We start from the raw sequence: 25,022 nt of genomic DNA, 5'->3' as shown, positions 1-25,022 counted from the left end.
ACTACAGGCGTGCGCCACCATGCCCAGCTAATTTCTGTATTTCTTAGTACAGACGGGGTTTCACCATGTTGGCCAGGATGGTCTCCATCTCTTGACCTCGTGATCCACCCGCCTTGGCCTCCCAACGTGCTGGGATTACAGGCGTGAGCCACCGCGCCCGGCCAGGTGTGTTTATTTTTAAAACAGAGTGGCCTTTTAGAAATATGTTAAATAATGTAATTCCTCCTCTATTTTCAATTCTCCAGTGACTTCCATTGTAATTAGGATGACATCTTGCCATAGTAAAAGCTCAGAAAGATCAGGCTTCTTTCTTCCTCCAGCTCAATCTCATGCTGCTCCCCTGACCGTATCTTCTACTCCATCCTACCTGCCAACTTGTCCCACACCATTCTATTCCTTAGCAAGCCAAATGTGTCCCCAAATTGCTCATACCCTTGTTACCCCAGCCAAGACCATTATTATTCCAATCTATTACATGGCAGTTTCATTCTTCAGGTATCAGCTTAAATGTTACCTCTTCAGAGAACATCTAGGTTTAGAGAGGTTAAATCACTTGAGCAATGTCACACAGCTGGTAGAGCCAACATGTAAATCCACGCAGACAATCTGACCCCAAAGCCCGCTCCGAAGCATCTTAAAACAAAAGCCCTCCCTCAGTGCTATGTCTTGTGATAGTTTTTCTCCTTCTCTCTCTTAGCTACTATTCACTGCCCTTTTCATTTGTCTTATTTTTTTCCTTTGCTTTTCCCATTCCTTAGAATTGTTCCTTCTAAGGTTATCCATGATCAACCCACTGGATTCAGTGAAAATACTTTGTGGGACCTACATGACTTTGCCTTTCTTCAGCATTTGACTCTGCTGACTATTTCCTTTTCCTGAAAGGTTGCGTTTGGCTTGTCTAAGCACAGTCATTCATGGTTTTCTCCGCCTCTGTGGCCCCACATTCTTGGTCTCTCTACTCAGTGTTCCATTGCTTTCCCTTCAGGCACTGTTGCTTCAGAAGTCGTCCGCTGGTCTTATTCTTGCAGCACTTCATGCATTCTCCCTGGGAGATCTCATCTGCGTCTATGGCATCAATCATGATCTACATATTGATTGTCTCTTCAGCTAAATCCCCACTCTAAATACATATTGAACCACTTTAATTCTATGTCCCAAAGGCACCATGTTAGTCTCCAAAGATGGGTCCCAGTGAGCCATATCTCCTAGTCTTTATGCCCTCTGGAGTCCCCTACCTTTGAATCCAGGCTGACCCTGTGACTCTCTCTTAACCAGTAAAATGCTGTAAAGTGGCAGTGAGTCCCAGAGCTAGGTCACTAGAAGCCTTACAGCCTCTGCTTAAGCCTCTTGAAATGTGAGTTGTTGGGATACTGTCTCTTGTAACCCAGCTATCTTGCTGTGAGAAGCTCCAGCCACATGGAGAGGCCATGTGTAGGTGAACAAGCCCAGCTAAGCTTTCATCCAATAGCCGACATCAACTGCCACCCACATCAATGAACTGTCCTAGATAACCAGCCACTTGAGCCTTCAGGTGACTGTAGCCCAGCTCATCTCTGACAGAAACTACATGAGAGAGCCCATACGAGAATGTCCAGATGACCCTGGCCCACTCACAGAACCATGAGAAATAATCATGAGTTATTCTTCTAAGCTGCTAAATTTTGGAATAGTATGTTATGCAGCAATGGCTAACTGGAACAGGCATCTCAAATGCAACATTCTCAAACTGAACAAACTGTCTTTCTCTTGTACCATGTCCTCCTCTAATCTTTGTCATTCTGGTTAATGGCATGGCTCTATACCTAAACATAAACCTGGAAGTCATTCTTCTTTTATTTATTTATTTATTTAGAGATAGGGTTTCACTCTGTCACCAAGGCTGGAGTGCAGCGGTGCAATCAGACTCTCTGCAGCCACCAGGTGGGCTCAAGCGATCCTCCTGCCTCAGCCCCACCAGTAGCTGGGACTATTGATGCATGCCACCAAGCCTGTTAAATTTTGGTATTTTTAGTAGAGATGGGGTTTCGCCATCTTGCTGGTCTGAAACTTCTGACCTCAAGTGATCTATCTACCTCAATCTTGCTATTTTGCCCAGGCTGGTCTCCTGAGCTCAAGTGATTCTTCTATTTCTTATTAAATCAGCTGTCACCTCCAGTCAGCTTCCGTTTCAGTCCTATAAATTCTATTATGTAAACAGATCATGTAGTCTCCCTTTCTCTCCGACCTATTCCTGCTCCCTTAGTTGTGGCTTTGCCGTGGCTTGAATGTGACCCCCAAAAGCATATGTTAGAAACATAATCACCATTGTAACAGTATTAAGAGGTAGGACCTTTAAGAGAGAATTAGGCCATGAGGGCTCTGTCCTCATCAGTGGATTAATGCCATTATCACAGGAATGGATTCCCTATCAAAGGATGAGTTTGGCCCCTCCTGCTCTCTCTCTCTCTCAACCCTATTTGCCCTTCTGTCATGGGATGATATAGCAAGAAGGCCCTCACCAGATGCTGACTCCTTGATCTTGGACTTCCCAGTCTCCAAAATTGTGAGAAGTAAATTGTTATACTTTATAAATCATTCCGTCTCAGGTATTCCCTCATAGCAGCACCAAACAGACCAAGACAGACCCTTTATCCTTTCTCATGTACACAGTTAACGTTACTGTTTTAACTGGCCCTTCCAAAACCATTCTCTACACTGCTGTGAGCTATCTTCCTAAAACATGAGCCTGATCTTGGCTATAAAGCTGCTCATGGTTCCCAATTGCCCCAAAATTAGGTGGAAACTTTAGTAGGGTACACAAATTCTTCATAATCTGGCCCATTAGCACATCATTATTATTTATGTCTGCTGCTCTTCCATAACTATTTGGTCTCGTTCATATCCACTCCCATTTTTTTTTCCCAGAAGGCTCTGTCCTCTCTTTCCCTGGACCTTTGCATACATCTTTCTGTACTCGTATCCTGTAGTGGTTAAGAGCTCTGGATCGGCCGGGCGCGGTGGCTCAAGCCTGTAATCCCAGCACTTTGGGAGGCCGAGGCGGGTGGATCACAAGGTCAAGAGATCGAGACCATCTGGTCAACGAGGTGAAACCCCGTCTCTACTAAAAATACAAAAAAATTAGCTGGGCGTGGTGGTGCGCACCTGTAATCCCAGCTACTCGGGAGGCTGAGGCAGGAGAATTGCCTGAACCCAGGAGGCGGAGGTAGCGATGAGCCGAGATTGCGCCATTGCACTCCAGCCTGGGTAACGAGAGCAAAACTCTGTCTCCAAAAAAAAAAAAAAAAAAAGAGCTCTGGATCTTACTGTGGCTTTGTCACTTTCTAGCTGTGTGACTTTGGCCAACTTAGTCTCTCTATGTATCAGTTGCTGCAATGGAAATAATAGTAGAGACTACTTCATGTGGTTCTTATATGGATTTAAAAAATTAACACAGGCCGGGTACAGTGGCTGAAGCCTGTAATCCCAGCCCTTTGGGAGGCAGGTGGATCACCTAAGGTCAGGAGTTCGAGATCAGCCTGGCCAACATGGTGAAGCCCTGTGTCCACTAAAAATACAGAAAATTAGCCAGGCGTGGTGGTGAGTGCCTGTAATCCCAGCTGAGGCAAGAGAGTCACTTTAACCCAGGAGGCAGAGATTGCAGTGAGCCAAGATCGTGCCATTGCACTCCATCCTGGGCAACAAGAGCGAAACTCTGTCTCAAAAAAAAAAAAAATTAACACAGGTAAAAAGCTTAGAGCAGTGCTGAGTACATCATAAACACATTCGTGGCTAAAGCATCAACAAGGATTGGGAGCTACCACTATTTTTTCTTTTCCTAGAATTCTATCTCTTACCTTCCATTCTTCTCACTGCCATCATTTGCCCAGAAATCTTTATATGTCCTGCAAAACTCAACTCCGAAATTATCGGTGACTGCTCTAACGAAGTTCTTGATGTATGCTATTCACCCCCGACCTCCTACTTTATTGATGCTTTATTATTGTACTTACTACTCCATACTTAAAATCTGTAATTAGTAATAGGCAGAAAACCTGGAACTGATTCCCAGCGCCTGGTACGTTACAGGGGCTCCTTCTACACCTGCTGAATGAACGATGGAAGGGTCAAGTGAACAAATGAAAGAAATCAGGCAGAAAATTTTTTCAGGTGTCTTGGGGAGGTGAGAATTAGAGAAGAAAAGAATGAAGGCGGTTGGGATTTGATGAAGAACGTATTTGTGACAGTGAAACTCAGTTGTGGGATTTTACTATTTATATTATTTTCTTTCCTTTTCAAATCAGTGTGAGTTTTACAGACATTAATAAAAATTTCACCTGGAGCTGGTTACTGTGTCACCATTTGGCTGCTGTTTTCAGCCCCATCAGTGCTTCATCACTGTGGGAAGTTAACATTCACTGAGGGGTGGCAGTGCCCTCTGCATTTCTCTGGGAAACTCCAATGACTCACCCAAAAGTGTGAGAAGCCAAGCAGCTTTCCTCAGCCAGGAGATAGCTATAACCCGGCCTCGATTCATGCCAAAGCAGCCTGGCGAAAGTGCCCTGGAAGTGAACAGCCTACTCATGACTCAAGGAACTCAAAAGCCAGAGTTCTGACTAGTATTCTTGGGGTGGGTGAAAGAACTTCACTCCCTCAGATCTCAGCCTGTCCTTTCCTGAGGTGAGGGAGACTTTATTTCAAGTGTGTTTGAATAAACATGACATGCATCAACTTGATTTTCCAGGTTTTGGAGAAAGCATCCATTTGTCCTCTGCATCATGAAATAATGTCACTGGCAGCTCCTTTCAGTCCTCGTGCTGCACTCTCCTTGGTGACTATTAGCGCTGGAGTTGGGCAATTTAAGGGCAGGAGTGGAGACCTGCTACTTATAAAGGATGATGACACTTCTTTGGGGACACCGCTCATGCTATGTCTCAGAGCATCTCTTATGTTCCAACAGCTGTTCCCAGGGTAGGGGATTTTGGAACAGAGGCTTATGCTGCAGTCTCCATGCAAGTAGGACTGAGGCCTCTTCTCTTCAGTAGCTGAAAATTCCCCCTTCAGTAGATATTGCTTAGCTACTATAGCCCTTACTCTCTTCAAAAGCAATGATAGGGATTCCTTTAGGACCTCAGTGGAGGAATTCGCTTTTTGCAGAGACTAGAAAGAATGCATAGGATGCAAACGTTTCTACAGTCCGGGAGGGAGTCTCACATATAAAAACAAAACGGTAATATATTTTATAAGTGTTTTGCCTAAACATGTGAGGCTGTATTTACTGTTTCTCAAGAAACATTTCTTAAGAAGTTACTGTGTGCCAGAGCCACATTAGGGGCAGGAAGCTTTATCTTCACGTCAGCAGCCCTAGGTAAGTGCTTAGTCCATGGTCTGGGATATAGCCTGTGTGTAGTGCTATTTCCCTTAGCCTGGCCGGAGTTCAGGGTGAAACTGATGGGCAGGATTCTGAACAGATCTTCTTTCTCTCCTTGAAGGTAACTAACCTTCCATGGGACTTGAAACTTTGGATTTTGGCCCTAACCAAGTCAGCAAACTCAGAGGGGCAGAGATTATTTGAACTGCCAACATACTACTTAATGAGAATATGTGTGACGAAGCTCTTAAAGTTGAAACTTGAGAAAGTAACATTGGCTGAAAAAACTTGTTGGATAAACACTGCCACTCCCTCGAAAATTCTGGGAGTTCCAGCTTAGTTGCTGACCGTTTCTTGCTATTTATCTATTTGCTTAGCACTGACATTTCTTAAACTTCCAATGTATACAGAGTGCTACACTGGGTTCTGGGAAATACAGTCAGCTATGCTTCCTGTCTGCAAGTCGGTCACATTTTAAGTGGGGATGTAATAACTGACAGATTCAAACAGCTTAACAATTTCAGAGAAAAACAACTTTTATGGCAAAGGTTTTCAGCAACTACAGGCACAGTACTGCCCAAGGCCTTGGCTGTGACACTGCTTCTGTCACAGAGAAGAAAAGTGAAGTATTAGAAGACTGTCAAAACACCATGGAGTTAATGCTATGTTCTTTTGCATCTGCCGGTCTTTGTACATGCTGGTTCCTCGTCTTCCCACCACTACCCTTCTATCATTTATCTAACTCATAAATATGAATGCAAAGCCCTTTTTGACCACCAGCCTACACACACACACACACACACACACACACACACACACACACACACCCTGTGTTAGTTGTCCTTCCATTGAGGTACCAATAGCACACTATAATTCCTGCATCATGATAGCATTTATTACAAGGCATTATGATTTCTGCTCAACTTCTCTGTATCTCTCCTGCCTGCTACATTGTAACTTCTGTGATGGCAGGAATATATCTGTTTTGTTCACCATCATATTGGCTGGCATGTAGCAGCCATTCAATAAATACTTGCTGAATGCATGAATGAACAGGTGAATGTGAGAAACAACATTCAAATAAAATTTTCATGTATTGTTTACTTTGTGCTGTAACTTTCTAAGTATTTTATAGATCTCGTTTCTGTGGTCTTGTAGATGGCATACATTTGTTGCAGTATTATATTGTTTATTGAATGCCTCAGTCACTTATAAGATTCAGTGCCTGTTGCAGAAGGATATAATGTTACCGATAGGAAAGCCACAGGCTTGATCCTTATAGAGAGACCAAATGACTTCTTATCTGGAAATCTCTGCCTTAATATGAGCAGCACTTGGATTAGATGTTCTGAAACTATGTGCCACTCATTATGGTGGGCAAATAGTTCAGACAGACTAGGACATGGGATATGAGCAACTTAGAATAAGCTACAAAAAGAATTCTAAAGACGAATGGCCCATAAAATTACTTTTCCATTGAAAATCAGACCCAAATCTGTGGCAAAAACAGAAATATGGCTGTAGAAGTGAGGGCTAAATAGCAAGCAGTGTTTAATTCGAAGTAAATGAATGTTATTTCAAGGAGCGACGTAGCTAACATTTGCAATAAATCTTTGTTTTGAAGTATCTTTCTCAAAGGTCATCAAAATAAGTTTTCATTTAGTTTCCTAAATCCAGTTTCTGCTCTGTTAGTTATTGGGGATTTTTTGAATAAATAATCTACACAGAACTGTGGACTCTGCGCTGCTTTTTCAACCTCATGGTGTGGTCATCCAGAAAGGATTTCTTCTCCACACGGAAGGCTGGAGGGTTAGAAAGGGGGTACCTCCTGCCTGTTGTATCATATGCTTCCCAGAACCTTAAGGATTAAGATGAGTCATTATAAGTGAAATGACCCTAGACAGAGAACAAAGAGGGCTGGCACATGTTTGCTGTAATATTCCAGGAGAGCTCTTCACCGTGTTTACATGTTCTTGAGAGGGTGCCTTCCGTGCGGTGACAAATGAATCACCCGGACCTCCCGCTACCACACAGCAATTGTTTAATCAGTGATCCTGTGCATCTGGGCCATTATTCAATCAGCAGGGGCTAAAAAACAAAAACAAACAAACAAAAACAACCCATTCTCTCTAAATATGACTCTCTTGTGTTTCCTGTTTACATATTTTTTGTGTGAATGTGATTCTACTTTTTAGCTTAATGCATTTGGATTGGTTGTTCACATTGACCGTAAATTGCCAAACACTCAACTTTAATCTAATTATACATACTATAGACAGAAAACGTTGAAGTTAAAAACATTTCCATAATCACGAATGGGGTGTATGGATGAGCAAGTGGATGAATTAGACCTTTTGTCATCTCAGTCCATAGCTTGATCCTTCAGGTATTCAAACGGAAACTGGGACTGTCTTCGACTAATGACCTCGCTGATGATGAAGTTCATCTGCCACCATCCGTAGTGAATGAAACTGTATGGTGTAGTTGTTAAGTCCTAAAGTCAGAGAGACCTAGGATCAAATCTCACCCTGCTACTTTCTAGCTATGTGACCTTGGGCAAGCCACATGGTGCCTGTAAGACTCAGTCTTCTTAACTATATATAAGAACAATGATATTCCCTGTGCCAAAGGGATCTGTGAGATAATAGGATCTTAATTGAGTTAAATTATTTAATAATTAAATGAGATAATGCATTAAAGTCATGGCACATTTTGAGCACTTCGTAAATATTAATGATGAAGATCCTTATTTAAACATACCCTGCATTCTAGAAACGAGAAGTAACGTTCTGGCTGAACCTAACCCCTGAATGGCAACAGAGAAACCTGTTTCAACAGGGTTGAAAAAAAAGAGCTGGGGGATAAAGTAATGTTTCCAATCTTAGAGTTCAAGAGGAAAGACATTTTTTAAATCACTTGGCATAGGGATCTTTTAGGCACCCTAGAAGAAGACGCTTTCTGAAAGAGTTAAAATGATTTCCTTAAAATGAACAAATCTTGGCTGGGCACAGTGGCTCATACCTGTAATTCCAGCACTTTGGGAGGCTGAGGTGGGTGGATTACCTGAGGTTGGGAGTTGGAGACCAGCCTGATTAACATGGAGAAACACTGTCTCTACTAAAAAAAAAACACAAAATGAGTCAGGCTTGCTGGCGCATGCCTGTAATCCCAGTTACTCGGGAGGCTGAGGCAGGAGAATCGCTTGAACCTGGGAGGTGGAGGTTGTGGTGAATTGAGATTGTGCCATTGTACTCTAGCCTGGGCAAGAAGAGCGAAACTCTGTCTCAAAAAAAAAAGAAGAAGAAGAAGAAGAGCAAATCTCCCTCATAGAATTTTTGCTTAGACTAAGTTGATGAGACATTCATTAAGAAATAACTTCTCATCCTTGCTTGGATAATGCAACCAGGGAACCAGTAAATATCCTGGGAAAACTAACTCGCTAAATACAATTACTGTTTCTTAAAAATGTTATTTTTAATCTATTAAAATAATGTTATTGTTATTAAATATCCTTGAGGTTCTATCCTGTGACAGAAACTGTACTTAAATATAAGGAATTAAATATGAATGTGACATAGCTCTGTCCTCAAGAATTTTCAGTGGGAAGATAGAATATGCTATTTTAAAAAAAAGCCATCCTTGGCATGGAAGGTCAAACGCCTTATTGATGATTGATACTGAATGATTGATGATTGAAACTGATGATTGATAGCAGAAGAATGACCAGTCCTCATCTTGAAAGAGAAGGCCTGGGCTCTAGTTTTGGTTCCATCACTTGTCAAGTTTGTAACCTGGGGAAATTCACTCACATCCTTTGAGCTTTCAGTTTTCAAAGGAAACAGAGATGATAATATTTTCCCTACCATGCCCATAAGGTTGTTGTGAGGTTCACATGAGCTAAGATTTATGAAACCATATAATAAATTATAGCACTTCTGTGCTAATCCTTGGTATGATCAATTTCCTTCCTCTGGCTCCTCATAGACTGAGACTCTTACACACTTTTTCTATTTCCTGTCTCAGCTTATGGACTATCTGAAAGTTATGTCATTGTTGTGTGTATGTGTGTGTGTGTGTATTGTGTGCCTATTATCAAGTCTTATCAAGCCAAAGCAGCAGAACTAAACACAGACTTCTGGACTCCTAAAAGTCCACCACTTAATACTGAAGACAACATTGTTAGAGAAGAAAAGATATCCTCTACATTTGGACCTATTTCAGAAATGAGTAGTGTCACCCTTGTAACAGTGGTGAAAACTGAGTATTGATTTATTGAACATTTATTCAATAAAGGTTTATGAAGAGCCCACCCTGTACCAGGAACCCAGCTACCAACTCAAAGAATGTGATTGAGAAAAACAGGGAACTCAGTCCTGACATTGACCTTTGCTGGTAACTTATGCACATTGTAGGAATTGGTCAACTTCCTGTCCTTTAATTTCTCCTCTGTAAAATGAAGGTTAGTTAGTTGTAGAGCATACAACCAGTGTTATGTCTGAAAATACTGAAATATGAGACAAAGTGAAAAAGAAGGGTATGAAACCCCTTTCCATTCAACTGAAAAAAGGATGGTGATTATTACTCTTGAGAGTTATGAGAGTGAGCAGTGGAGAGAGTGGTTTGTCTGAGGATGTCATGCTGAGCATCAGGTGGATACGGAATTTGTGTCGGTCGGGAAGTAGAGAAGGGAGTTGGGGCAAGCTAAGACTGCCAGCTTCCACAGTCGGGAGTTTCTGGGGCTAGTTATGGGGAATGAGTCAGGAAATAGTTGTGTTTAAATGGGAAATTTTAAAGCTAATGTTGTCATGGGTCAAAGGAATTTTTTGGGATGATGAGAGATGTCAAATTTTGTGGATGAGCCTACAAGTAGGTGATAGTTCGACATTGAAAGATTTGTCACTTTTCTTCATTCTAGAATGTTCATTTTGTGTGTGTGTGTGTGTGTGTGTGTGTGATTTCTTAGTCTATGGTGAGATATATTAACAGAGATAAAAGGAATATTTAACTAAAAGATGAAGCAACAGAAAGTTAATCAAATAGCATCCAAGACAGGACTGCAATGGACTCCAGGGCTGTCCTGAGAGAAAAGGAACCAACATGCACTGAGTTCAGGTGAATTTTTGCTGAGCCCTGGGCACTGTCATATCCATGAAATAACCTTGTTATTGCCTTGAAAGGCTGTTCTTATATAGCTCTGAAAACTAAGGCCAAGAGACAGTAAGCAGCTTCTCGGAATGTCTATGTTGTTGAGCTCAGGTTTGAGCTGTGGAGGGTACGAAGTCATTCTCCTCTTAGAAACTCTGTCACAGACTCAACGTGCTGGGCAAACTCACTTTACCTTTAAAGAACACTCTTTACTTGGAAAGGAGAGACTCCGCTCCCATATGCTTGGCTGTATAGAAGCACTGTCACTGTCACTGTTAGCATTGTCAAACGATGTTACCGGAGCAAAGGCACTCGAACTAAGCCCAAGGCATATGATGCTTCTGTCGTCACCCTGTGGTAACTACTGGGGTCAGCATTTCACAAAACCTACTAAACCTTTTTCATTAGGAAAACCCTACAGGTGGGGGAGGGGAAGTGTCCCACTTCCATTTGGAACAATGTCCAAATGAGAGCAGGCTATCCACTTCCTAGAGGCAAATCTTTCTGAATCTACATGGTTTCACAGACTCACAGGACTTTAGAGGTGAAGACACCTTCAGATAGATATTTTTCAGATCGATCTTCAGACAGACGTTTTGCCTGATTGCTCAGTCTAGGTTAGAGGAAAGCCAGGCCAAGAATTCACTTGCGGCCCTCCCTATCTTCCTGTGTTTAGGACTTTTCTGTCTACAGCATTGGGTACATGATTAAGCTATTTAACCAGTTTCTGAATTTGTAATTTATGAAGCCAGGAAAAGGGCATTTATCACTTGAATCATCCAAGCAGCCTGTGTCAGAATTAAGGAGGGATTTTTTTTCTAAAAATTCTGTTCTAGGCTATTTAAGGTGACTCTACTTGCCTGCTTTGGAGAGACTTGGACATGCATTTCTGATCCCTGGGCTGAGTTCTCCCAGCCCTAGTGAACTCGGAAGTACAGACCCAGAAGGTTCTGCTTGATGGTTCCCATCAAGGGTAAAACTGAAAATAGGAAGCCGTTGGTTGCTGACTGAAAGATAAATTTGTTTAAATCGCCTGCAAAAACAGTGGGTCATATGAAAAGCCACGTGACTAACCAGAAATAATTGGAGCTTAAAAGATGCTAGAGTCTATGTGTAAGATGTCTTTCACCATGGGATCTGGGTAAGGAAAACTCACCCACTCACAAATTCTTAAGTCCCATTATCTTTTTGTCCTGGAACAGTTCACCTGAGCTGATGTGGCAAATTAAATAATTGACTTAATACAGAAATGTCAGCCTTTATTGATGACAATGAGGTGCTCATTTATTTCTGCTTTATTAATAATTTATTTACCTATTCAACACATCTCTAAAGCCTATTGTGTGCCAGGTGTGGGGGAAGAAACAAGTCACACTTCCTCCAGGACACTTTTTCTAATCCTGTGTAAATTCTGTCTCCCTTTCTTGAAAGTTAATAGACCTTTATTTATAGTTCTCCAATAGATTTATGCCATGTTGCCTTGTATTATAGCAGTTTGAAAACAGGTCTTACTCTTCAGAACAAAGACAACTGCTTTACAAATATTTGTCTGTCCCATGGTATTTAACGTAGGGCTGGCACAGAGTTTGTTGTCAGTGCTGTGGAATAAATGAGTGAATGAATATTTGTTGAATTAGGTAAGAAGTTGCTTCAGCTTTGGCTGTTATGCTGCTGTGACAAACAATCCCCAAATTTCAGTAATTCACAACACAACAATTTATTTCTCATCTGTGTTAATGTCCACTGTGAGTTAGATGCACATCTGCTCCTCATCTCTTTGATTCTGGGATCTGGGCAGAAGTAGCCATTAGCTGGAATTTTCTAGTGTTGGGAGACAAGAGCGATGGCAGAAATGGCATTCATTGGCTGGGTGCAGTGGCTCACGCATGTAATCCCAGCACTTTGGGAGGCCTCGGCAGGCAGATCACCTGAGCTCAGGAGCCCGAGACCAGCCCGGCCAACATGGTGACACCACGTCTCTACTAAAAAATACAAAAATTAGCCAGGCGTGGTGGCGGGTGCCTGTATCCTAGGTATTCAGGAGGCTGAGGCAGGAGAATTGCTTGAACCCAGGAGGTGAAGTTGCAGTGAGTTGAGACTGCACCACCACCCTCCAACCTGGATGACAGAGGGAGGCTCTGTCTAAAAAAAAAAAAGTGGTGTCCATCACTTCTGCTCAAATTGCATTGGCCCAAACTAGTCATGTAGCCAAGCCTGCCATGGAGGGCAGACAAGGATAATTCTCCCATGGGGAAGGCCATGAATGTTTGGGAATAATAATATAATGTACCAGAAAAGTCATCCTTATTTTTTAAATAACTTAAAATTTAGTTGAGCAAGTAAGCTATACACAAAGAAATACAATTTTTAAAAAATAAGGTGCAAGCGACATATTATAGAGGTGAGAGAAGGAGGGATTTCTTTGGACTGAGATTAGTCATAGAAGGCTTAATAGAAGATGAGTTCTTTAAAATGGGCATAAAAAGTAAGATTTTTTTCAGATGTAACTGGGCAAAAGGTGGATAAAAGAGTATTTAAAAAGATATGAAAGTACTCAAACAAAAGATGTACTAAAAAAAGGTAAAAAGTCCAATTTTGATGGAGAATTAGGTACCACATTTCAAAGTCAGGAATTTAGAGTCTATTAAGCAGGATATTGTAAGCCACTAGAGTTTTGGAAAGCTAACTAGAGAATGGATTGGAGAGAAGCTGAAGATATTTATGAGGCTATGCACAGGGTCCAGGAAGGAGAGACTAAAGACAGAATCAGAACAGTGACAACTATGAAAAAGTCAGAACGCACAGCGGCGAGATGCAAAGGAAATGCACAAAGTTTGAAAACAGATTGGTTTGGAGAGCAAAAGAGAGAGACCGTGAAAGAAGTTGCAGATAATTCCCTTAATGGTTGTGCCATTAACGGAATTCAAAAATTAAGAAAGAGGACAGACTCATAGGAGTAAAAAATAAGTTTTATTTGAGCTATTCTGACTTTGAAGAATTTCAGAGAGACTGTTTAGTAGGCATATGGAACTGTGGGAATAGAGTTTGGGATTGTGGTTGCGATTGAAGATGTAATCCTGAGATACCCCTTAAGAGGTGACAGTTGAAGCCATGAATGCAGATGAGAATCCCAAAGGAAAATAGTGGCCAAAAGACAGAGTCTTGGAGGGCTGCCCACATGTAGGATGTGGGAAGATGAAGATAAACCAGGGAGGGAGGCTGAGGAACGCTGACAAGGCAGAGAGGAGAACAGTATAGTGTGGGATCAAGTGAGCTGAGGTGGGCGAGAGGCCGAGGAGCAGGGAGAGGTCAGCAGTGTCAAATGCTCTAGAAAGTGCTAAGCAGACGAGAATATAGAAAATGGTATTGAGGCTGGAGTAGGAGATCACTGCTGATGAGAAAGGAAACAACTTCAGTGAGGACTGGAGATGTTCTTGTGAGATATTTGATAACAAATATGGCAGAGATTGAATAATGGAGTAGTTGGAACTGGTGGAACTGAGAGTGCAGTTAGTGCAGTAACCTATGGAAAGAGGAGGGATCTGTTCCATTCGAGGAAGGCAGGAATAAAATATGCACTTGTCCTTGAGAAGGAGTGATTTTCAAGGTGCCTCTTAACAAAGTAGAGTCTAGGGAATGGATTCGTTCTTTGAAATCAAAAAGGAATTGCTTATTATTGAAAACTCAGGTTAGCTATTAAAAAAGAAATAGAAAAATGAGACAAAACAAAAAACATGCACATACAGCCAGTCGGGAAGCTGAGGAGACCTTCCAAACAACGGGGTTGTGTTCATTTTTATGTCAATGTCTGGCACTGGGCAGTCAAATATTCACAAGTAATAAATAGTTATTAGAGAATGTATTATTGGGGCTCAGGACTGATAATTTTAGGAAAAAATTTTTGTGACCTGGAGCTGGTTAATCAAAGTGTTACTTCAATCGAAGTGTCACTTCAGTGAGAGGAGGTCAGTTTAGGCCTTTTTGGGGGTGTAGTCAAGACCTTTTCTTTACATCAGATTGAGGTTGCTGGAGTCTCTTCAAAGTGACTAGGATGTAGTTTTGTGCAACCCACAAAACTCTGCAGGGAGATAAGACCCAACCAGAGCATACTTATGTTATGCTAGGCTGCTGTCTGTGACATGAGGAAGTGTCCTTGGGCAAGAATAACTGGTGAACTTAGCAAAAAGGTGATGTTTAATAATATTTATTCATTTATTTCTTCATTAATCATTCACATTCATTCAACATTCTGTGTATTTACTGAGCAAATAACTGGCTACTCCTCCGGAGACAGACAGAACCTCTCCACTCATGAGGATCACATTGAGATGCAAAAATAAGAATGCACTATGGGAGGTCATATAGTGATGGCTGCTTTAAAGAAAAAGGAAAGCAGGTTAAAGGAATCAAGAACAAATGGGTGGGGGGGTGACCGCTCTTACATATAGTATGGCTTTGAGAGCTCTCTGATGAAAAAAACACTAAACAGAGGTCTGAATGATCTGGAGAAAACATGGCCCAGACAGAAAGAGCAGGCAATGGTAAGCCTATTCATTCCCAAGGCAGGAATGAACTTGACACATTTTAAGTGCAAGAAAGTCAGTGTGGTGGGAATAAAGGAGCAGATGGAGAGATATGGAAGTGGGTATGAACTCAGAAGAGAGGCCAGACCATGTAGGACCTTGAAGGCTTTTATTTTCACTGTGGTGGAATCTCCTTAGGTGGGTTTTGAGCAAGAGAAGAACTATGCTAGGGATTATATTTTTAAAAGATCACTCTGACTACTGTGTGGAAATAGACCATAACAGGACAGGACCTGAAAGAGAAGAACAGAAGTTTGAATTGTGACATGGTAAAAAGCCCCATAAAACTGCATACCTCAACCACACCTCGGCTTTCTGTTGAAACTGCTATCTATAACCCAAATGTGAATAAGTAATTAAGGACTGTAATCGCCACCCTACCCAGACAATGTATAAACAAATGCTAATCTTGGCTTTTGTGAACCACTTCAGTAACAATCAGAGTGTCAAAAAGTCCCCTGGCCCTCGGTGTGTCTGGAGCCCCTCACCCCCATCTCCGCCCAGGAATCCACTGGAATGTCCAGAGCCCCTCACCCCCATCTCCGCCCAGGAATCCACTGGAGTGTCCGGAGCCCCTCATCCTCATCTGTGCCCAGGAATCCACTGGAATGTCCAGAGCCCCTCACCCCCATCTCCGCCCAGGAATCCACTGGAATGTCCGGAGCCCCTCACCCCCATCTCCGCCCAGGAATCCACTGGAGTGTCCGGAGCCCCTCACCCCATCTCCACCCAGGAGGTGATTTACAGAATCCACTAGCCCTTGGAATGTCTGAAGCTTCTCACCCCCACCCCTGCCCGTCACCCTCACTCCCAAGGTGATTTTCACAGGTATAAAAGGTCTTGACACCCTCCTTTCAGGGCCATGGGTTGGAGAGACGTGAGTCCTCTGTGGGCACCGGCAATAAAGACCCTGCAATATGGCATTCTTTTGTCTTGGGGTTGACTTTCTATGCTCGGGCCAGTACAACAGAATGTGGATCCACCAATGGTGATGAGGAGAGGTGGAAGGATTCTAGGTATATTTAAAAGTTTTTAATAACAGTTTTATTGAGATATAATTTACATAGCATAACATTTTATTTAATTGTACTCATTAAAAGTATACAATTAAGTGGCTTTAGGAATATGACAGGACTCCATGATAGGGTCCATACAAAGTGTGAGAGGAAAAGAGAGGCATCAAGGATGTCACTTAGGTTACAGATTAAGAAACTGAGTGGCATTTGCTGACCTGTAGAGCACTGGAGAGAAGAAAAGTACCTGTATCTGAAGTATTTGGATCGAGTATAGAATTAGCACCAAGACAAAAGTATGCCAAATTGCAGGGTCTTTATTGCCTGTGACCACAGAGGACTCATGTCTCTCCAACCCGTCTCTCCAACCCGTGGCCCCGAAAGGAGGGTGACAAGACGCTTTTATGCCCGTAAACCACTTCTGGGGTGAGGGTGTGGGGCGGGGGTGGGGGTGATTCAGGCATTCTGAGTGCCAGGGGATTCAGTAAATCACCTCCTGGGCAGAGAGGAGGGTGCGGGTCTCCGGACATTCCAAGGGCTAGGAAACTTGTTGTCACTTCGATTGTTACCTAAGTGGTTTACAGAAGTCAAGATAAGCGTTAGTTTACACATCGTCTGGGCAGTGGTGGAATCCACAGATCTTAGTTACTTATTACAAGTTGCAGGGCCAGGATGGAATTAGCTTGGGCTGCTTATTCTGGTCATTACCGGTAAGCAAAGGCCAGCAATTCGGGCAGTTACTGATAAGAAAAGGTAAGCAGCTTTACATAGTGGGCATTTTGCAAAACAAGTTAGCAGTTCTATTTACAGAAGCCAAGGCCAGCAGTTATTGTGAGGAGAATAGGGCAGCCGTTACAACTTATTTCTGAAAAACAGCTTTGTTTTGTATAAAATGGTGTTGTTCAGGCTCTAACTCTAGGCCTGCTATGGCACATATCACTTGACTAGGAGGTGACGACCTTAAACACATAGGAAAATGTCTAGTGTGTTGTAAATGTGAAATATGTTTTTGGTTATTCTTTTCCCTATAGTACACTTCCTCTCTACTTTTAAACACAGTGAGTATGTAGAAGATACAGTTGTTGAAATCAGCATATAGAGTCAGAGAGGTTAATGTTAAGGTTTGATCTGATGTCCAGAAACTGCTATGGCTCTAGGAAGTTTTCTATTTCTCTTTCCTTGGTGCTGACTCTGTCTCAGTTATGGCAGAAAGTAAATTTCTCCTGTAAGCCATATAGCAAATTACCATGCAAGATATTTTCTCTAGGAAGCCAGAGAACAGATTATCATGTTGAATATTTTTAATGGGCCATAGAGTGACCTCTGTTAGTGTCGTCTTATGGAAAAAGCATCAGAGTATATACCAGATGGTGATCCTTCTTGCCCAATAAATCATTGATATGTAAAATTTGGTGATCTCCATTGGGATTCCCCACTATTAATTCCACATGCCTAATGCTATGTGCCAACTGCTTTTCTCAATTGTGTGTATTTTTATTGTAAATTTACAAACACACTTTAAGATTTATACATAGACACACACACACACACACACACACATATATGTATAAGACTCAGGTTTAACAGTAATATTTCACATTCATTACTAAAGTATGGGTAAAGCAACTGGAGAAAAGCCAAATAAGTTGAACATGGACAGGGAAATCCAGAGTCAAAATTTACTAATGGGAAGTACTTGGTCTGGATTCTTGCCTTATTCTGAACCTTGGGACTCATTCGTCTGAGTTATCTACTGCTGTGTAACTGACCACATCAATGCTTAGTGGCTTGAGGCAACACTTTACTATTATTATCTCTCCTAGTTTTGCAGGGTAAATGAACTCATCTGGGCAGTCCTCATTCTGGGTCTCCCATGCAGTCGTGGTCCTATAGCTGCCGAGGCTGGAGCCATGTGAAGTCTCAACAGGGCTGAGTATCTACAATAGCTTCTTCATCACATCTGACATCATGTTTCTGCACGTGGTCTTTCTTCCAAGAAAAGTAGCCTGGACTTCTGACATGGCAGCAGGAAATTCCTGTACTCACAAATGCAAGGCCTGGAACTGACACAATGCTACTTTCACCATATTCTATTGTTTGAAGTGATCAGAGGTCAGCCCAGATTCACAGTTGGTGGAGGAATTAATTCCATCTCCAGATTGGGGGTTGGCATGCATATAGAAAGAGGGAAAGAATCAATCACAGCCATTTAAAAGATGAGCTACATTTAATCAGCATGTAACAAGTCTCCTCGCACACAGAAATTACCATGCCTTTTACAAAAAACTATTTTTTAAACATGAATCCTCTGATCACCTGTTCAGATGGTTATTGTCAAAAAAGAAAGAAACAACAGAAAAACAACTCTTCATGAGGACATGGAGTAACAGGAACCCTTGTTGGGCACGGTTGGTGAGAATGTTTAATGGACAGTCACTGTGGAAAACAGCATAGTGGCTCTTCAGAAACAATTAAAAATTAAAAATTGACATATGATTCAACAATACTGAGTATATGCCCAAAAGAATTGAATGCAGGGTTTCAAAGAGATGTTTATATACCCATGTTCATAGGTATATAAACATTATTCAATTATGTACAACAGTTAAATGTGAAAGCAACCCAAGTGTCCATTGATGGATGAATAATACACAAAATGTGGTATATAAATAATACAGAATATTATTCAGCCCTAAAAAGGAAGAAGAATCTAACAAATGTTATAACACAGATGAACTGTGAGGATATTATGCTAAGTGAAATAAGCCAGGCACAAAAAGACACATACTGTATGATTTCACTTGTATGACTACTTAGAGTAGCCAAATTCATGGAGACAGAAAGTAGAATGGTAGTTTCCAGGGGGTTGGTGGAGGAGTGGGGAGTTTTTGTTTAGTGGGCATAGAGTCTTACTTGGGGAAGATGAAAAGAGTTCTGAATATGGATGGTGGTGATGGTTGTACAACACTATGAATGCATATAACAACTGAATTGGACACTCAAGAATGGTTAAGATGGTAAGTTTTATGCTAAGTGTGTCTTATTTCATCTTTTGAATAATTTATTAGTAAAGAAACATATACTAAATATCTGATAACTGTCACTGTATCAAGTTGATTCTGTATTTATAAAATCAGAGATTTACAATTGTTTTGCTTCTTACAAAACTTCTCCAGCATCAGAAAAATTGTTGACATATAGATTCCTACTTCATAGATGTGAACAAATCATTAGATATTGTTCTTCAAAAAATAGATAAGCATGTCTGGATTCTCCTGTAACTTTTTGTGGGTTTTCAGGATCAGCTTTTGAATACTATTTTATTTTACTTTTAAGCCTAGATCTATAAGCTAATGGAAATAATAATTGTGGAATCATTCTGGCAATAACTTTTGGTCAATGTGACCCATTTCATTTAACTGCACTGAAGTGTAGTAGGTATGGACAATCCTATGAGCCCTAATCAATCGTGTCCTATGTATCAGACACAGAGTGAGCTTACACAAGAGTGGAAACCAACTAAGGTGGTACAAGTCCAGAACTGACTGGGACTCAAGGTGATATATGGGAGGAATTGGCAAAAAAGTTGGCAGGTATAAAATCGGGAGAAAACCAAGCATATTGCTGGGAGTTTCTTGAAAAGTGGGAAGGTCAGGCAGCCCAAGCAGGACATAAGAACTGATAAGTAACCCAGGAGAAACCCTATCCCAAGAACAGCAACTAAACAACAATATGAAAACAGATAAGCACATTATTAATAAGTGGGTTTACATACTGAATGAACCAGAGATATGCAGGCCAAAGCATGCAGAAAGCAGCAACTGAGAAAGTACATTCATGAGTTGACCAATAATTACTTAAGACGGGAAAGTCTTTAAACTCAGCTGCTCAGCTCCTTCTAGTATCCCTAAAGAAACCTCCCTCATCTTGGACAAGGATCTGTAAAATTTATAACACCCATAGGTTAAGGAATTCTCCATTCTGGTAGGAAAAGTTATATCACTACTCTCCTAGTCATAAATTTTCAGTTAACTCACGTAATGTGTCTGCAGGTTGTTTGACATGCGGCAGTCTCAGTGAACGTTAGTTCCTTCCCTTCTAGTTTCAAGGTATGCAAAAGGCCATTTAGCAAGAAGTGATTTCTGCCCCCATCTCATGAAGGTGGGGCTGACCTGGCTTTGTCATCAACATGTTGATGACTTTCAACTCATTTGGGTCCCTCCTATAGCCACATGCTGCTAATTAACTTGAAGAAAATTAAGTCATCACCGTTTTCTAAATTGTGTATGTAAATTCCAACTTAGGAACAAAGTTGATAGTCACTGAAGAGTAGTTGCCTACATAGCGTATATAATAGGCTGCTCTGATCCAAGTTCTTTGGAAATACAGTTAAATCAGTGCAACAAAAGTTAAGTTCATCAGAATGGAAAAGATTTGAGGGCCATACTGGTCACTATGATAAGGACTTGATAGAGTTTTGCAGAAAAAGTCAAATGTTGATTGACTCATAATTTATAAGAATTCTAAATAAAGATATATAAACGGAGGTAAAATGACCTCGGTATGAACAATGTTATGAGAATCCAAGCTGTTACATCCGGTATTAGCAGAAACTTTCAGCAGCACACCCTGCTAAGAAGGGCCAACAACAAATACTGTAATTCAAGTGAGGAATGGCAAAAGCAGCCTTACTTTCCAGAACTGCCCAGTTAATCAAAAAGTCTGGAACTATTCCCGGGATTTTTTTTTTTTTTTTTTTTAGTTCTAGACAAAACCTCAAGATAACCCTTGTAAAATTGATCTAATATCAATGGGTTATGAGATGGTAGTTGTAAGTTTGCATTATCAAAGGGGTTTTACAAAAAATAAAGTGATTTGTAAAATGAGACTAAGATAGAAGAGGTAAACATGTATCATTTGTGTGTGGTGATTGCAGGAGAGTGGGGGAGGGCAGGGGAGCATTCAAGGGAAAGAAGAAACAGTTCTACAATGTGGAGGAAGTTGATCAGACATCAGCTTCCCTAGAGGATACGCAAAATTTAATTATTAACTTGTTCTTGGCACCAGATTTATTACCCACACAAAGACTTTAAATCAAACCTAGAAATAACTCTGACAGAGAAGAGGAGACATTTTATTTGAAGGTAGGTGCTGTGGGTGAAATAGTAAGTGGAAGTCTGTTTATTCTCACTGATTATCTCCATGTCGAAGTTTCAAATCCTGCAGTGGCTGATGGAAAAGGTAAAGCTAGATGAGAGCATCATTTACTTCTTTGTGAAAAGGTATCCCTCAGTAATTACTCGGGATTCATAGGTAGCTTTGTGTTGTATCACGGGGCTTGAAGTTGACTCTAATTAAAGCCCTCCCATCTTTCCAAGAATTCTTAATGAACATAAGCTTTGGAACTTTAGCATTTCCTCAGATCTTCAAATAGGACATGAAAAATTATCATTGGCCCGAATACAATATATTAGTGATGTAGTTCAAGTGCCCCTGACCTTATTTACTCACTCCTTGAGATTTTACCTAGAAACATTTCTGTTCAACTTGACCAGCTGCAGCTATAACTACTCTCTCAGAATATCAAGCATACAATAGATACCAGTAGATACTTTTCCTATAAAAAAAAGCTTTAAAAAATAGCTAAAGATAAAGATTTCAAACATACCCTCCTCTATAATCCATAAATTCCACTTTTAGGTATATACTCAGGAGAAATATGTCATCCTCAAACACGTACAGGAATGTTCACAGTTGCTTTATTCATAATAACCAAAGACTAAAATCAACCCAAATGTTCATCAAATACAGCAGAATGTTTCAAAGCAGTGAAAAAGAGCAAGCAACATGGATGGATGTCACAGACATAATGTTGAGTGAAAAGAAGACACAAAATAATACCATTATGAATCCATTTATATGAAGTTCAAGGATAATTAAAGCTAATCAATGGTGATAGAAGAATATAGTGGCTATCTTGGGAGGACATTAACTTAGCATGGTCATAAGGAAGGCTTCCGGGATGCTAGAAATGGTCAGTTTTTCTGTGTGGTAGTACTATGGGGGTATATACATGTAAAGAGTGATTAAGCTGTGAACCTAAGATTTGAGCAGTTTATTGAATGTATATTAGATATCAGTTTTTTTAAAAAAAAAAATAAGAAAAAATTCTGTTCAGAAGTTTATATTTGGAGATTCAAAATTTAAGCTTATGCCCAAAATACCAGCTCTTCATTGATAATACATTAGTGATTTGAAGATGGCTGTAGCCCATAATTCCCTGTGAATATAGTTTTTGGCACATAATTTTAGAAAAATAAGCATAATAGGAAACTGTATTCAAAATAGCTTTTCCACACTTATTGGTATCAATAGTAATAATATAAGCTACTTTTCATTATACATATAATATACAGTACACAATATAGGTTCATTTACTTTCAACAGATATTATTGTCTTTTCTTACTGTCCTGAGTTAAAGAATCTCCTTCAACCTGAACAAGGCAAATAGCCCATTATGAGACTGTCATAACAAAGTTTATTTCACTCTGAATGTTCCAAGTGCATTACCAAGAGACATTGAAGAAAAGGGGAATAAGCCCTTTTACTAAAATGGATTTCCTTCAATTTTCTTAAAATAGAGTGGTTTCCCATTATTGCTTCTCTGCTTCTGGTAACCAGTCTTCAGGAGTTATTAGTTTTAGATGTCATTAAAAAAGAAGTGGGACAGTGGAGGGGAGGTTGGGGAGGGATAACATGGGGAGAAATGCCAGATGTAGGTGACAGGGGGAGATGGAGGCAGCAAATCACATTGCCGTGTATGTACGTATGCAAAAATCCTGCATGATCTGCACATGTACCCCAGAACCTAAAGTACAATAAAAATAAATAAATAAATTAATTAAATTAAATAAAAAGAAAAAAAATAGAGACCAATAATGCAATCCACCACATGCTAGAATTCTTTTTCATTAGATCTCACATTCTCTCTGATCATATTTATCTTCCCTTTTTTATGATGCCACATTTTGGGAGATTGACTTTCTCTTCAAATCCTTTAAATAGATTTTTTTCCTATCATTTTAAAAACATTTCTCTAGAACCTTCATTCTCTGAATGTTTTATTTTTATAACTTATTTTTATCTTAATAAATAAACTTTTTGCTTCTAAAGGAAAAAAGAAGCAATTTTTAATGAACTAACTTGAAAACAATCTCTTCTCTTATTCTGGCTGATTTTTCTTAATTGACTAAACAAACCATTTCTATAACTACAGAAAGTAAACAGACCCATTCCCGAAAGGATAAGTAAGCCCTCTTGCCAGCTAGGGAGTTTCAGATCTGTTTAGGGAACCAAGATAGTGAAACAATAGCATAGAGGAAGCTATTGATAGGCAATGTATCATAGGGTGCTGTAGACATTAGTCATGAATGCTGAAGAAATCCAAGAGGAAAAGTCAGTTGGGAGCAATTTATCATTTTGTTGGGGGACTTTCTTCATGGGATAAAACTCCACTTATTTAAAGCTGTACCCTGTCAATCCACAGTGCAACCCAAAGACTGGAACAGCAGAATGAAAGGCTTCAGGTTCATAACCCTTGTGCCTGATTTAGTTTCAAAACATTTCTTGGCTGCTGTTTTGGAACCATTAGAAAGGTCAGTTGAGTCTCAGCAGTAGTCATGGAGAAATCACAGCTTAACCCAAAACACTGAAAAAAAGCCTCAGTATCTTATGGAACCTCAAGAAGCCAAAGCTTTTAGAAGTCCCAGCCCCTACGGCTTGATGGAGGTGGATGGAAATCATTAAGGGATACCTGTCTAACAGCCATTTAGAGTGGACTCTTGATTGCTGTTTCCTGAAAAAGGAGTCTTGTACCAGCTACTTCTGGAGATTAGTGGGTACATTTTTTAGTCAGCATTATTTATAAGTTTCTAGGGAATTTATGAATATTAATATGATGTTGGGAGAAAAGTTGTGAATGTTATAATGTAGAATTGGGGGTGGGGAGGGGGGCAGATATCCGAGTAGAAGCAGCTGTGGTGTGTGGCTGTCATGGAGAGGAATGAAAGGGGTGGTGAATACAGCACTTTCAATTGAAATATCCAGGTACTCACACTGGTACTGATGAGGAAAACAACTCAACTTACAGAGAAGGAAGAAAAGCAGGGCGCGATGATGGCCCACCTGGGAGTGACATGGAGCTGAGAGAATCCCTCCCCCTAGGGAGGGAAGCAGTGAGTGAATGTGTGACCCCAGGAAAGCACGCTTCTCCCACGGATCTTTGCAATCCTCCAGTCAGGATCCCCTTGTGAGCCCACACCACCAGGGCCTTGGGTCCAGCACACAGAGCTGTGTGGAATTTTAGGAAAGCAGCTGCTTAGGCACACACAGAGACCCAGGAGCTTTACCTACTTTGGCTCGGGATCCCCAGCAAGATGAGAGGTCCATACATACCCCTAAGAAGGGGGCTGAATCCAGAGGACTGAGCAGCATCAGTCTGTGGGCTCCACTTCCATGGCGCTTCACAAGATAAGCCCACTGGATTGGAATACCAGCTAGCCACTGGCAACAGGGTGGAGCCTGCCTGAGACAGGATGGAGGCCCTGGGGGTAGAGGTGGGCCACCATTTCTGTTGTTTGGTAGACCCAGCCATTCCAGCCTGTGGACTTTAGAAAGTTCAAATGGTCCTGATGAGGAAGGGTCCCAGCACAGCACAGGTGCTTTGCCAGAATGTGGAAAGACTGCTTCTTTGAGCAGGACCCTGTTATGTTCTTCCTCACTGGGCAGGACCTTCAGCTACCCCTGCCTGCCCATCTTCCATGGACAGAGCTGTGATCTCTCCCTGTGATGAAGTGCCAGGGTGGGGAGCTGCAGGCCACCACCTTTGTTGTTTGGATGACTCAGCCATTCCAGCCTGTGGGCTTGGTTCAAAC

At 41.0% G+C, this 25,022-nt stretch overlaps 1 long non-coding RNA gene across 1 annotated transcript in view; it reads left to right on the top strand.

Annotated features, from left to right (window-relative positions):
- LOC144577065 (uncharacterized) overlaps window positions 1-20,974 on the top strand; it is a 58,836-nt gene extending 37,862 nt beyond the window's left edge. The window contains exon 2 of the long non-coding RNA XR_013520290.1: window positions 17,912-20,974. This is a non-coding gene — a long non-coding RNA (uncharacterized LOC144577065). The remainder of the gene's footprint in view (window positions 1-17,911) is intronic.
- The last annotated feature ends 4,048 nt before the right edge of the window (window positions 20,975-25,022 follow it).

This window comes from Callithrix jacchus, chromosome 7 (genome assembly GCF_049354715.1).
Source record: "Callithrix jacchus isolate 240 chromosome 7, calJac240_pri, whole genome shotgun sequence".
Classification (NCBI taxonomy): Eukaryota; Metazoa; Chordata; class Mammalia; order Primates; family Cebidae; genus Callithrix; species Callithrix jacchus.
This window is presented reverse-complemented; position numbering and strand designations above follow the sequence as displayed.